General features: G+C 46.6%; 1 long non-coding RNA gene across 5 annotated transcripts in view; it reads left to right on the plus strand.

Moving 5' to 3' along the window:
• The window catches only part of LOC147049146 (uncharacterized), a 66,751-nt gene that overhangs the window by 31,597 nt on the left and 21,695 nt on the right, over positions 1-13,459 (plus strand). For all 5 annotated transcript variants that reach the window (XR_015067546.1, XR_015067549.1, XR_015067545.1 and 2 more), the window contains one exon: positions 1-13,459. This exon is cut by the window's left edge; it is cut by the window's right edge and continues 21,695 nt beyond it. This is a non-coding gene — a long non-coding RNA (uncharacterized LOC147049146).

Raw genomic sequence — 13,459 nt, forward strand, 5'->3', positions numbered from 1 at the left:
CCAGGACTGCATCGGGTGTGCTTTGGATGCGCCTGGACGACGCCGGAACCACCGTGGCTGCGCCTAGACGACGTCGGGACTGCCTGGGATTTTGACTGTTTTTCTGTAAGTGTTTAATTACAGAACATCAAACAAGTAAGTCATTATCCCTCATTTACATATGTTATGCTTGACAAGTATTTTAGCATCTCCCAGATGTTTTATCTTTGCCGGAACTTAATGTTAACATACAATGCTAACAAACGTAGATGTTGCCGTCGTTATAATTCCAAAACCTCAAGCATGGACTGCCTTGGATGTGCTTGGAAGAAGCCGACTTGGATGACGCCGAGCCCGGCTTGCATGCACCTGGATGACGCTGGGATCACCTTGGATGCACCTGGACGACGCTTGGGCCGCCTTGAATGCTCCTGAGAAACGCCAAGACCGCCTTTGATGCGCCTGGACGATGACGGAACTGGCTTGAATGTGCCTTGGATGCGCCTAGTCGACGCCAGGACCGCCTTGGATGCGCCTGGACGACGCCATGACCGGCTTGGATGCGCTTGGACGAGGCTGAGATCGCCTTGTGTGTGCCTGGAAGATCCTGGGATCAGCTTGGTTGCGACTGGACGACTCTGGGACCGCCTTGGATGCGCATGGACGAAGCCGGGACTCCCGTGGATGCGCCTGGACGAAGCCGGGACAGCCTTGTATGCGCCCGGACGATGCTGCGACCGCCTTGGATGCGCATGGACGAAGCCGGGACTGCTGTGGACGCGCCTGGACGAAGCCGGGACCGCCGTGGATGCGCCTGGACGAAGCCTGGACAGCCTTGGAAGTGCCTTAGACGCCCCTAGTTGACTCCAGGACCGCCTTGGATGTGTCTTGGAAGTGTATCGGATGCTCCTTGGATGCGCCTGGACAAGGTTGGGACCGCCTTCAATGCGCCTGGATGACGACAGAACCGTCTTGGATGCTCCTTGAATGCAGCTTGAATGCCCCTTGGATGCGCCTGGACGATTCCTGGACTGCCTTGGATGCGCCTTCGATGACCCTGAACGGAACCAGGACCGCCTTGAATGCGCCTGGACGACGCCGGGACCACCTTGGTTGCGCCTTTAAGTCAATAGATGAAACCAGTAAATAGAAAAAATTAACAAAGTTAAAAGATGAAATTAAGTACCTACAAGTCTAAAAGAAAAAGGATAAAAATTGATAATAGTAATATATAGGTAAATAATAAGGTAAAAACAGAGGTAAATAGATAAGTAAATAGATAAAAATTATTTAAAAATAGAAAGTGACGATAAAATTAGAAAAGTAAATACTTAAAAAAACAAGCAAGTAGATAAATAAATAGGACAATTAAATAGATAAAAATAGAAAAATAAATAGATAAAAATAGTTCAAATAGAAATTTAAATAGATAAAAATAGAAATGTTAAATAGATAAATTAAACGTATAAAATAGAAGATAGTAGATAAGTAAATAGGACAATTAAATAGTTAAAAATGGATAAACTAGATAAAAATAGACATAAATAAGCAAGTAGATAATTAAATAGGACAATTAAATAGATAAAAATAGAAAAATAAATAGATAAAAATAGTTCAAATAGAAATTTAAATAGATAAAAATAGAAATATTAAATAGATAATTTAAATGTATAAAATAAAAGATAGTAGATAAGTAAATAGGACAATTAAATAGTTAAAAATAGATAAACTAGATAAAAATAGAAATATAAATAAGCAAGTAGATAAGTAAATAGAACAATTAAATAGATAAAAATAGATAAAATAGAAAAATAAATAGATAAAAATAGTTCAAATAGAAATTTAAATAGATAAAAATAGAAATATTAAATAGATAAATGCATAAAATAGAAGATAGTAGATAAGTAAATAGGACAATTAAATAGATAAAAATATAAATAGATAAAAATAGTTAAAATAGAAATTTAAATAGATAAAAATAGAAATTTAGATAAAGTAATTAAATGTATAAAATAGAAGAGTTAAAAAAGTCAATAGATCAAAATAGATAAAATAGATTACAGACTAGTAAATAGATTATATGAATAACGAATAAAATAGATAAAATAGATGGATAAAATAGGAATGTAAATAGGTCAAAATAGAAAAGTAAATAGATTAAATAAAAAATAGATAAAATAGATGTATAAAAATAGATTACAGACTAGTACAGATAAGTAAATAGATTAATTGAATCAGTAAATGGATAATTAGATGGGTAAAATAGATCTGTAAATAGATAAAAAAAGATAAGTAAATGGATCAAATAGATAAGTAAATGGACAAAATAGATAAAAATAGCAAAGTAAATTAACTGCATAAAATTAGAAAACTAGACAAAGTAGATGAAAATAAAATAGAAAATAGATAAAAATAGTCAAGTAAAATGATAAAATAGATCAAATTAGAAGTGAATAGATTAAATACATCAAAATAGGAACGTAAATAGTTAAATAGATTAAAATAGAAAAGCAAATTGACAAAATAGATGAAAGCAAAATTGATTGCTTAAACATAGAAAGTGAATTAAATAGATAAAGTAAATAAGTAGCAGGGCCGCCAAGGTGTGCCCACCGACGTCCAGGCGCACCAAGGGCCTGCCTGGACGGCGCCAAGACCACATTGAATGTGCCTGGACGACGCCGGGACAGCATTGGATGCACCTGGAGAACGTCGGGACTGCATCGGATACGCCTGGACGACTTCATGACAGCCTTGAATGCGCCCGGATGAGGCAACGACCGCCTTGGATGCACCTGGACAACGCCACGGCCACCTTGGATGCGCTTTGGATGCACCTGGACAGAGCTGGGACCGACCGTCTTGGATTTGCCTGAATGACGCCAGAACCGCCTGGACTGTGCCTGGACTGCCTTGTATGCGCCTGGACACCATCGGGATCGCCTTGGCTACACCTGGACAACGCCACGACCACCTTGGAGGTGCTTTGGATGCACCTGGAAGAAGCTGGGGCCATCTTGGATTCGCCTGGACGACGCGGGGACTGCCTTGGATACGCCTGAACGACGCCGGAACCACCTTGGATGCGCCTGGACGACGCTGGGACCGCCTTGTATGCGCCTGGACGAAGCCGGGACCGCCATGGATGCGCCTGGACAAAGCGAGGACCGCCTTGGATGCGCCTGGACGAAGCAGAGACTGTCGTGGATGCGCCTGGACGAAGCCGGGAAAGCCTTGGATGCGCCTTGTATGCGTCTGGACAAAGTTGCGACCGCCTTGGATAACCATGGATGACGCCAGGACTGCTGTGGATGCGCCTGGACGGAGCTAGGACGGCATTGGTTGCACCTGGATGACGCTGGGACCGACTTGGATGCACCTGATCGACGCTGGGACCGCCTTGGATGCACCTAGAATGTGTCTCAACCACGCCAGGACTGCCTTGGATGTACCTGGACCACGCTGGGACCACCTTGCATGCGCCTGGACGTCGGGACTGCCTTGGTGGCGCCAGGACGACGCCGGTACCACCTCGAATGCGCCCGGACGACGCCGGGGCCGCCTTGGATGCGCCTGGACGACGCCGGGACCGCCTTGTTTGCGCCTGGACGACGCCGGGACCGCCTTGTTTGAGCCTGGACGGCGCCGGGACCGCCTTGTTTGAGCCTGGACGGCGCCGGGACAACGTCAAAACTGCTTTGTATGCATCTGGACGCCGCTTGGACCGCCTTGGATGTGCCTGGACATTCCGGAACCGCCTCGGATGCGCCTGGACGATTCGGGACCACCTTGGTCACGCCTGAACGACGCTGGGACCGTCTTGAATGCACCTGAACGACACCAGGACTGCCTTGGATGCGCCTGGCCGGGACTGCTTTGAGTGCGCCTGGACGATGCTGGGACTGCCTTGAGTGTGTCATGGGTGCGTACTCCAGGAGCACCCATGACAATCAAGGCAGTCCCAGCGTCGTACCGCATCGCATGCGCCCGGACGACGCCGGGACTGCCTTGGTTGGGCCTGGACGACACCGGGACCGCCTTGGATGCACCACGGATACCCGTGGACGACGCCGGGACCGTCTGGGATGCGCCTGGACGACGCTGTGATTGTTTGGGATGCGCTTCGTGTCCTGTGGACCACCTCAGATGTGCCTGGACAATGATGGAACCGCCGCGGATGCGCCTGGACGATCCCAGGACCGCCTTGGATGAGGCTGGACAACTCTGGTAATGCCTTGGATGCGCCTGGACGATGCCAGGACTGCATCGGGTGTGCTTTGGATGCGCCTGGACGACGCCGGAACCACCGTGGCTGCGCCTAGACGACGTCGGGACTGCCTGGGATTTTGACTGTTTTTCTGTAAGTATTTAATTACAGAACATCAAACAAGTAAGTCATTATCCCTCATTTACATATGTTATGCTTGACAAGTATTTTAGCATCTCCCAGATGTTTTATCTTTGCCGGAACTTAATGTTAACATACAATGCTAACAAACGTAGATGTTGCCGTCGTTATAATTCCAAAACCTCAAGCATGGACTGCCTTGGATGTGCTTGGAAGAAGCCGACTTGGATGACGCCGAGCCCGGCTTGCATGCACCTGGATGACGCTGGGATCACCTTGGATGCACCTGGACGACGCTTGGGCCGCCTTGAAATCTCCTGAGAAACGCCAAGACCGCCTTTGATGCGCCTGGACGATGACGGAACTGGCTTGAATGTGCCTTGGATCCGCCTTGGATGCGCCTGGACGACGCCATGACCGGCTTGGATGCGCTTGGACGAGGCTGAGATCGCCTTGTGTGTGCCTGGAAGATCCTGGGATCAGCTTGGTTGCGACTGGACGACTCTGGGACCGCCTTGGATGCGCATGGACGAAGCCGGGACTCCCGTGGATGCGCCTGGACGAAGCCGGGACAGCCTTGTATGCGCCCGGACGATGCTGCGACCGCCTTGGATGCGCATGGACGAAGCCGGACTGCTGTGGACGCGCCTGGACGAAGCCGGGACCGCCGTGGATGCGCCTGGACGAAGCCTGGACAGCCTTGGAAGTGCCTTAGACGCCCCTAGTTGACTCCAGGACCGCCTTGGATGTGTCTTGGAAGTGTATCGGATGCTCCTTGGATGCGCCTGGACAAGGTTGGGACCGCCTTCAATGCGCCTGGATGACGACAGAACCGTCTTGGATGCTCCTTGAATGCAGCTTGAATGCCCCTTGGATGCGCCTGGACGATTCCTGGACTGCCTTGGATGCGCCTTCGATGACCCTGAACGGAACCAGGACCGCCTTGAATGCGCCTGGACGACGCCGGGACCACCTTGGTTGCGCCTTTAAGTCAATAGATGAAACCAGTAAATAGAAAAAATTAACAAAGTTAAAAGATGAAATTAAGTACCTACAAGTCTAAAAGAAAAAGGATAAAAATGGATAATAGTAATATATAGGTAAATAATAAGGTAAAAACAGAGGTAAATAGATAAGTAAATAGATAAAAATTATTTAAAAATAGAAAGTGACGATAAAATTAGAAAAGTAAATACTTAAAAAAACAAGCAAGTAGATAAATAAATAGGACAATTAAATAGATAAAAATAGAAAAATAAATAGATAAAAATAGTTCAAATAGAAATTTAAATAGATAAAAATAGAAATGTTAAATAGATAAATTAAACGTATAAAATAGAAGATAGTAGATAAGTAAATAGGACAATTAAATAGTTAAAAATGGATAAACTAGATAAAAATAGACATAAATAAGCAAGTAGATAATTAAATAGGACAATTAAATAGATAAAAATAGATAAACTAGATAAAAATAGAAAAATAAATAGATAAAAATAGTTCAAATAGAAATTTAAATAGATAAAAATAGAAATATTAAATAGATAATTTAAATGTATAAAATAAAAGATAGTAGATAAGTAAATAGGACAATTAAATAGTTAAAAATAGATAAACTAGATAAAAATAGAAATATAAATAAGCAAGTAGATAAGTAAATAGAACAATTAAATAGATAAAAATAGATAAAATAGAAAAATAAATAGATAAAAATAGTTCAAATAGAAATTTAAATAGATAAAAATAGAAATATTAAATAGATAAATGCATAAAATAGAAGATAGTAGATAAGTAAATAGGACAATTAAATAGATAAAAATATAAATAGATAAAAATAGTTAAAATAGAAAAATAAATAGATAAAAATAGAAATTTAGATAAAGTAATTAAATGTATAAAATAGAAGAGTTAAAAAAGTCAATAGATCAAAATAGATAAAATAGATTACAGACTAGTAAATAGATTATATGAATAACGAATAAAATAGATAAAATAGATGGATAAAATAGGAATGTAAATAGGTCAAAATAGAAAAGTAAATAGATTAAATAAAAAATAGATAAAATAGATGTATAAAAATAGATTACAGACTAGTACAGATAAGTAAATAGATTAATTGAATCAGTAAATGGATAATTAGATGGGTAAAATAGATCTGTAAATAGATAAAAAAAGATAAGTAAATGGATCAAATAGATAAGTAAATGGACAAAATAGATAAAAATAGCAAAGTAAATTAACTGCATAAAATTAGAAAACTAGACAAAGTAGATGAAAATAAAATAGAAAATAGATAAAAATAGTCAAGTAAAATGATAAAATAGATCAAATTAGAAGTGAATAGATTAAATACATCAAAATAGGAACGTAAATAGTTAAATAGATTAAAATAGAAAAGCAAATTGACAAAATAGATGAAAGCAAAATTGATTGCTTAAACATAGAAAGTGAATTAAATAGATAAAGTAAATAAGTAGCAGGGCCGCCAAGGTGTGCCCACCGACGTCCAGGCGCACCAAGGGCCTGCCTGGACGGCGCCAAGACCACATTGAATGTGCCTGGACGACGCCGGGACAGCATTGGATGCACCTGGAGAACGTCGGGACTGCATCGGATACGCCTGGACGACTTCATGACAGCCTTGAATGCGCCCGGATGAGGCAACGACCGCCTTGGATGCACCTGGACAACGCCACGGCCACCTTGGATGCGCTTTGGATGCACCTGGACAGAGCTGGGACCGACCGTCTTGGATTTGCCTGAATGACGCCAGAACCGCCTGGACTGTGCCTGGACTGCCTTGTATGCGCCTGGACACCATCGGGATCGCCTTGGCTACACCTGGACAACGCCACGACCACCTTGGAGGTGCTTTGGATGCACCTGGAAGAAGCTGGGGCCATCTTGGATTCGCCTGGACGACGCGGGGACTGCCTTGGATACGCCTGAACGACGCCGGAACCACCTTGGATGCGCCTGGACGACGCGGGGACCGCCTTGTATGCGCCTGGACGAAGCCGGGACCGCCATGGATGCGCCTGGACAAAGCGAGGACCGCCTTGGATGCGCCTGGACGAAGCAGAGACTGTCGTGGATGCGCCTGGACGAAGCCGGGAAAGCCTTGGATGCGCCTTGTATGCGTCTGGACAAAGTTGCGACCGCCTTGGATAACCATGGATGACGCCAGGACTGCTGTGGATGCGCCTGGACGGAGCTAGGACGGCATTGGTTGCACCTGGATGACGCTGGGACCGACTTGGATGCACCTGATCGACGCTGGGACCGCCTTGGATGCACCTAGAATGTGTCTCAACCACGCCAGGACTGCCTTGGATGTACCTGGACCACGCTGGGACCACCTTGCATGCGCCTGGACGTCGGGACTGCCTTGGTGGCGCCAGGACGACGCCGGTACCACCTCGAATGCGCCCGGACGACGCCGGGGCCGCCTTGGATGCGCCTGGACGACGCCGGGACCGCCTTGTTTGCGCCTGGACGACGCCGGGACCGCCTTGTTTGAGCCTGGACGACGCCGGGACCGCCTTGTTTGAGCCTGGACGGCGCCGGGACCGCCTTGTTTGAGCCTGGACGGCGCCGGGACCGCCTTGTTTGAGCCTGGACGGCGCCGGGACAACGTCAAAACTGCTTTGTATGCATCTGGACGCCGCTTGGACCGCCTTGGATGTGCCTGGACATTCCGGAACCGCCTCGGATGCGCCTGGACGATTCGGGACCACCTTGGTCACGCCTGAACGACGCTGGGACCGTCTTGAATGCACCTGAACGACACCAGGACTGCCTTGGATGCGCCTGGCCGGGACTGCTTTGAGTGCGCCTGGACGATGCTGGGACTGCCTTGAGTGTGTCATGGGTGCGTACTCCAGGAGCACCCATGACAATCAAGGCAGTCCCAGCGTCGTACCGCATCGCATGCGCCCGGACGACGCCGGGACTGCCTTGGTTGGGCCTGGACGACACCGGGACCGCCTTGGATGCACCACGGATACCCGTGGACGACGCCGGGACCGTCTGGGATGCGCCTGGACGACGCTGTGATTGTTTGGGATGCGCTTCGTGTCCTGTGGACCACCTCAGATGTGCCTGGACAATGATGGAACCGCCGCGGATGCGCCTGGACGATCCCAGGACCGCCTTGGATGAGGCTGGACAACTCTGGTAATGCCTTGGATGCGCCTGGACGATGCCAGGACTGCATCGGGTGTGCTTTGGATGCGCCTGGACGACGCCGGAACCACCGTGGCTGCGCCTAGACGACGTCGGGACTGCCTGGGATTTTGACTGTTTTTCTGTAAGTATTTAATTACAGAACATCAAACAAGTAAGTCATTATCCCTCATTTACATATGTTATGCTTGACAAGTATTTTAGCATCTCCCAGATGTTTTATCTTTGCCGGAACTTAATGTTAACATACAATGCTAACAAACGTAGATGTTGCCGTCGTTATAATTCCAAAACCTCAAGCATGGACTGCCTTGGATGTGCTTGGAAGAAGCCGACTTGGATGACGCCGAGCCCGGCTTGCATGCACCTGGATGACGCTGGGATCACCTTGGATGCACCTGGACGACGCTTGGGCCGCCTTGAATGCTCCTGAGAAACGCCAAGACCGCCTTTGATGCGCCTGGACGATGACGGAACTGGCTTGAATGTGCCTTGGATGCGCCTAGTCGACGCCAGGACCGCCTTGGATGCGCCTGGACGACGCCATGACCGGCTTGGATGCGCTTGGACGAGGCTGAGATCGCCTTGTGTGTGCCTGGAAGATCCTGGGATCAGCTTGGTTGCGACTGGACGACTCTGGGACCGCCTTGGATGCGCATGGACGAAGCCGGGACTCCCGTGGATGCGCCTGGACGAAGCCGGGACAGCCTTGTATGCGCCCGGACGATGCTGCGACCGCCTTGGATGCGCATGGACGAAGCCGGGACTGCTGTGGACGCGCCTGGACGAAGCCGGGACCGCCGTGGATGCGCCTGGACGAAGCCTGGACAGCCTTGGAAGTGCCTTAGACGCCCCTAGTTGACTCCAGGACCGCCTTGGATGTGTCTTGGAAGTGTATCGGATGCTCCTTGGATGCGCCTGGACAAGGTTGGGACCGCCTTCAATGCGCCTGGATGACGACAGAACCGTCTTGGATGCTCCTTGAATGCAGCTTGAATGCCCCTTGGATGCGCCTGGACGATTCCTGGACTGCCTTGGATGCGCCTTCGATGACCCTGAACGGAACCAGGACCGCCTTGAATGCGCCTGGACGACGCCGGGACCACCTTGGTTGCGCCTTTAAGTCAATAGATGAAACCAGTAAATAGAAAAAATTAACAAAGTTAAAAGATGAAATTAAGTACCTACAAGTCTAAAAGAAAAAGGATAAAAATTGATAATAGTAATATATAGGTAAATAATAAGGTAAAAACAGAGGTAAATAGATAAGTAAATAGATAAAAATTATTTAAAAATAGAAAGTGACGATAAAATTAGAAAAGTAAATACTTAAAAAAACAAGCAAGTAGATAAATAAATAGGACAATTAAATAGATAAAAATAGAAAAATAAATAGATAAAAATAGTTCAAATAGAAATTTAAATAGATAAAAATAGAAATGTTAAATAGATAAATTAAACGTATAAAATAGAAGATAGTAGATAAGTAAATAGGACAATTAAATAGTTAAAAATGGATAAACTAGATAAAAATAGACATAAATAAGCAAGTAGATAATTAAATAGGACAATTAAATAGATAAAAATAGAAAAATAAATAGATAAAAATAGTTCAAATAGAAATTTAAATAGATAAAAATAGAAATATTAAATAGATAATTTAAATGTATAAAATAAAAGATAGTAGATAAGTAAATAGGACAATTAAATAGTTAAAAATAGATAAACTAGATAAAAATAGAAATATAAATAAGCAAGTAGATAAGTAAATAGAACAATTAAATAGATAAAAATAGATAAAATAGAAAAATAAATAGATAAAAATAGTTCAAATAGAAATTTAAATAGATAAAAATAGAAATATTAAATAGATAAATGCATAAAATAGAAGATAGTAGATAAGTAAATAGGACAATTAAATAGATAAAAATATAAATAGATAAAAATAGTTAAAATAGAAATTTAAATAGATAAAAATAGAAATTTAGATAAAGTAATTAAATGTATAAAATAGAAGAGTTAAAAAAGTCAATAGATCAAAATAGATAAAATAGATTACAGACTAGTAAATAGATTATATGAATAACGAATAAAATAGATAAAATAGATGGATAAAATAGGAATGTAAATAGGTCAAAATAGAAAAGTAAATAGATAAAATAGATGTATAAAAATAGATTACAGACTAGTACAGATAAGTAAATAGATTAATTGAATCAGTAAATGGATAATTAGATGGGTAAAATAGATCTGTAAATAGATAAAAAAAGATAAGTAAATGGATCAAATAGATAAGTAAATGGACAAAATAGATAAAAATAGCAAAGTAAATTAACTGCATAAAATTAGAAAACTAGACAAAGTAGATGAAAATAAAATAGAAAATAGATAAAAATAGTCAAGTAAAATGATAAAATAGATCAAATTAGAAGTGAATAGATTAAATACATCAAAATAGGAACGTAAATAGTTAAATAGATTAAAATAGAAAAGCAAATTGACAAAATAGATGAAAGCAAAATTGATTGCTTAAACATAGAAAGTGAATTAAATAGATAAAGTAAATAAGTAGCAGGGCCGCCAAGGTGTGCCCACCGACGTCCAGGCGCACCAAGGGCCTGCCTGGACGGCGCCAAGACCACATTGAATGTGCCTGGACGACGCCGGGACAGCATTGGATGCACCTGGAGAACGTCGGGACTGCATCGGATACGCCTGGACGACTTCATGACAGCCTTGAATGCGCCCGGATGAGGCAACGACCGCCTTGGATGCACCTGGACAACGCCACGGCCACCTTGGATGCGCTTTGGATGCACCTGGACAGAGCTGGGACCGACCGTCTTGGATTTGCCTGAATGACGCCAGAACCGCCTGGACTGTGCCTGGACTGCCTTGTATGCGCCTGGACACCATCGGGATCGCCTTGGCTACACCTGGACAACGCCACGACCACCTTGGAGGTGCTTTGGATGCACCTGGAAGAAGCTGGGGCCATCTTGGATTCGCCTGGACGACGCGGGGACTGCCTTGGATACGCCTGAACGACGCCGGAACCGCCTTGGATGCGCCTGGACGACGCTGGGACCGCCATGGATGCGCCTGGACAAAGCGAGGACCGCCTTGGATGCGCCTGGACGAAGCAGAGACTGTCGTGGATGCGCCTGGACGAAGCCGGGAAAGCCTTGGATGCGCCTTGTATGCGTCTGGACAAAGTTGCGACCGCCTTGGATAACCATGGATGACGCCAGGACTGCTGTGGATGCGCCTGGACGGAGCTAGGACGGCATTGGTTGCACCTGGATGACGCTGGGACCGACTTGGATGCACCTGATCGACGCTGGGACCGCCTTGGATGCACCTAGAATGTGTCTCAACCACGCCAGGACTGCCTTGGATGTACCTGGACCACGCTGGGACCACCTTGCATGCGCCTGGACGTCGGGACTGCCTTGGTGGCGCCAGGACGACGCCGGTACCACCTCGAATGCGCCCGGACGACGCCGGGGCCGCCTTGGATGCGCCTGGACGACGCCGGGACCGCCTTGTTTGCGCCTGGACGACGCCGGGACCGCCTTGTTTGAGCCTGGACGACGCCGGGACCGCCTTGTTTGAGCCTGGACGGCGCCGGGACCGCCTTGTTTGAGCCTGGACGGCGCCGGGACAACGTCAAAACTGCTTTGTATGCATCTGGACGCCGCTTGGACCGCCTTGGATGTGCCTGGACATTCCGGAACCGCCTCGGATGCGCCTGGACGATTCGGGACCACCTTGGTCACGCCTGAACGACGCTGGGACCGTCTTGAATGCACCTGAACGACACCAGGACTGCCTTGGATGCGCCTGGCCGGGACTGCTTTGAGTGCGCCTGGACGATGCTGGGACTGCCTTGAGTGTGTCATGGGTGCGTACTCCAGGAGCACCCATGACAATCAAGGCAGTCCCAGCGTCGTACCGCATCGCATGCGCCCGGACGACGCCGGGACTGCCTTGGTTGGGCCTGGACGACACCGGGACCGCCTTGGATGCACCACGGATACCCGTGGACGACGCCGGGACCGTCTGGGATGCGCCTGGACGACGCTGTGATTGTTTGGGATGCGCTTCGTGTCCTGTGGACCACCTCAGATGTGCCTGGACAATGATGGAACCGCCGCGGATGCGCCTGGACGATCCCAGGACCGCCTTGGATGAGGCTGGACAACTCTGGTAATGCCTTGGATGCGCCTGGACGATGCCAGGACTGCATCGGGTGTGCTTTGGATGCGCCTGGACGACGCCGGAACCACCGTGGCTGCGCCTAGACGACGTCGGGACTGCCTGGGATGTTGACTGTTTTTCTGTAAGTATTTAATTACAGAACATCAAACAAGTAAGTCATTATCCCTCATTTACATATGTTACGCTTGACAAGTATTTTAGCATCTCCCAGAAGATGTTTTATCTTTGCCGGAACTTAATGTTAACATACAATGCTAACAAACGTAGATGTTGCCGTCGTTATAATTCCAAAACCTCAAGCATGGACTGCCTTGGATGAAGCCGACTTGGATGACGCCGAGCCCGGCTTGCATGCACCTGGATGACGCTGGGATCACCTTGGATGCACCTGGACGACGCTTGGGCCGCCTTGAATGCTCCTGAGAAACGCCAAGACCGCCTTTGATGCGCCTGGACGATGACGGAACTGGCTTGAATGTGCCTTGGATGCGCCTAGTCGACGCCAGGACCGCCTTGGATGCGCCTGGACGACGCCATGACCGGCTTGGATGCGCTTGGACGAGGCTGAGATCGCCTTGTGTGTGCCTGGAAGATCCTGGGATCAGCTTGGTTGCGACTGGACGACTCTGGGACCGCCTTGGATGCGCATGGACGAAGCCGGGACTCCCGTGGATGCGCCTGGACGAAGCCGGGACAGCCTTGTATGCGCCCGGACGATGCTGCGACCGC

The sequence above is a fragment of the Syngnathus leptorhynchus genome, chromosome 11 (assembly GCF_054491065.1).
Source record: "Syngnathus leptorhynchus isolate UIUO chromosome 11, UIUO_Slep, whole genome shotgun sequence".
NCBI classification, from domain to species: Eukaryota; Metazoa; Chordata; class Actinopteri; order Syngnathiformes; family Syngnathidae; genus Syngnathus; species Syngnathus leptorhynchus.